Source organism: Opisthorchis viverrini (assembly GCF_000715545.1).
Source record: "Opisthorchis viverrini unplaced genomic scaffold opera_v5_215, whole genome shotgun sequence".
NCBI classification, from domain to species: Eukaryota; Metazoa; Platyhelminthes; class Trematoda; order Opisthorchiida; family Opisthorchiidae; genus Opisthorchis; species Opisthorchis viverrini.
The window spans coordinates 369288-371838 of record NW_008751868.1 but is presented as its reverse complement, the minus strand read 5'-3'; positions in this window follow the sequence as shown (position 1 = coordinate 371838).

Sequence of the window (2551 nt, the reverse complement as noted above, 5' to 3'; positions counted from 1 at the left end):
GATCACTACAGATCTACCCGAGGAGGGATTTTTGGATACTTATGGTATCTTCCGCACACAGTGCGGCAAGTTACTCCATGGTCTTTCCTGTAAGCGTTCAGGGGTGGAAGACGCCGGCTTGTGCATTACTACTCACGGCCCAATAATACTGAGAGGCAACCGACAACCGGCACAAAAGTACACAAGCCGCTCAACATGAGCATTACGTTCAACGCCCAGAAAGGTGCTTCGGTGGACCAAAACAAATTACATGTGTTCGGAAGCTCACAGTCATCAAACAAACATAAGGAATCTTTGTGGTGGATAGAGATCGGCTGGCTGTTGATTGAAAAAAGCTTTTGCCGAAGCAGGTCACGTGGTTAAACGTATGTAAGTACCACAGTGTAGGTTTAACTGCTAGTCAAACAGTAAATCTTCCCACAGAGAATAACAGTCAGACGGCTTGAGTATTCAGTTGAGGTAAGAAGCCGACATTAGCAGGAAGGCCGGCAGTTTCTAAAACAGTAGCTGCAGAATCACCAGCTGTGACCTATGGCATCTAGAGAGTGAACATGCCTAATAATTCTTGCTTCACATCGATTGTTCTCTCACCCCGTCGGAACCATGCAACCATTCTCCCAATTTGTCTTAACTCCTGCCGACCAGATGACGTTCAGTGGAAACAACGAAGCATCTCATTTACCGCCAATTCAGACCAAAGTCTATCATTTGGCTCCGCCTTGGAGCCAAAACTACGGATACACAAGCAATTTCTGGGTACACCGTGTTGGCTCTCTGTGCTTTGATTCATGCCAACATAAGACACCCACTTTTGGGGACCATTTAGTAAGCACACCTTTGCGTTTGCCGGAAGGGTCGGGGGCAATGCACCAAAAATAAATCAACCATACGCTTAATCAACTTTGGGAGAAGTCTGAAGAGTATCACCGCACAGCGGGCAAGAGTCGATGATAGTTGATGTGATATATTTTACGCGATCCGCTGCACACCGAAGCCCAGCGGCACTAGTTGTTCAGTCAAAAAGCACACAAAAGCGGAAGCTTATGTCCCAAGAACGTCACATGTGTTAATGTGCATCACCATGGAGCACCGACAGCAGATCATCTGTTGCAGACGCAGCAGGATAAACTGCTTAATGACGGCTATGGACCCTGGAGTTCGGGCTTCTGAAGCCTATCCACCAATCGGCTCACTTGTTTACGCAAGCAGTGGAAAGTTAAAAGCAATGACTTGGGAGTATGTGCAAGCTGTTTACTTTAGTCCGATAGGCTGCAATACGCTAGCCACCTTTGGTAGATAAAGAAGCATCCGTGAAAAATGGTTTTTACCACTTGGGACCAATTGGTTTCTCAATACAAAAAACGATGCAGATCAAAGTGTTACGACGTATGCAACCTACATTCCCGCACAAGCCACTCGGCGTGCCTGGGCACCTTCGGTATGCCATACTCGATTGTGTCCTACAGTTGCACCAGATTTATCAGCCGACCATTCTCGTTCTCCAGACGGTTACTGGTCATGGTACAAAAACAAATCAACCTGGATCGTGTTAACAGCCCATTTGTGGGTCGTTTTCAAACAGTAGGCCGTAAGGTAAGAAGCAAACCTTCGGTTCGTGTAGCGCAGGAGATGTAGATCTTGTTGGAATCTGTATGTTAGTGTTATGAAATGCAAGAACATACCGTATCGCATTGTCCAGGTGAGCCATGCGGTGAAATACTTGCCGGATGTTAGCAGTGTTTATGCGACCAACAGTACGTCGATGTTATATGATACCAGTGTACCCTTAATAAATTTTCTTACAGAGGATTATCATAACATGACATGGCAGCTAAACGATTACGCTCAATACATCGATTCCTAAAGCTAAACAACTTTGTTTCTCCAACCACTGGCTACACACGCAAAGCCGCATAGTTATTTTTTATTTGTTCCTGTAAAACCTCTCAAATGCTATGGAGAATGAAATGTGGATAGCCCCCGATTTCCCAACAAAGTATCAGGGGCCATCTCTGACGCCGTGGTGCCCATTATCCGCACAATGCAAAATCTCTAAAAGTGGAGTAAAACGTTTGGTGCCAAAATGTTGAATTTTTTCGCGTATGTGATCAAACCAAACGGTGTTCTAATTTATTGTTCATATTTTTGTAGCTCACCAAATTTCGCTGTTCATTAGAGTAAGCGTGCCTCTGGCTAAAAAGTCCTGCAGGATAATGCTCCACCATCGCTGAGACCCCGGGTTGCCCAAATGGGGCTTAAAAATTTGGACTGGTACTCTCAACTATATCGCCATATTGCTTTAGTCCCTTACGAACACGTCATAAATTTCGGAAGTTTGATTCCATTGTGCGAATACTGAGCTCCCTGACGCCACAGTACTGCAAGTTTAAAACCAAATAGGCGCCAAATAATTAAAGGGAGAGACCAATTAGAACGAATCGTGACAAAATGAATTCAGACTAGTTTGACTGGTAGTCTGAGTATATGTAAAACAAAATGCAACATTTTCGTGTGAAAATTTTCACTTCACTGGCAAGGGTTTCGCAGAAGA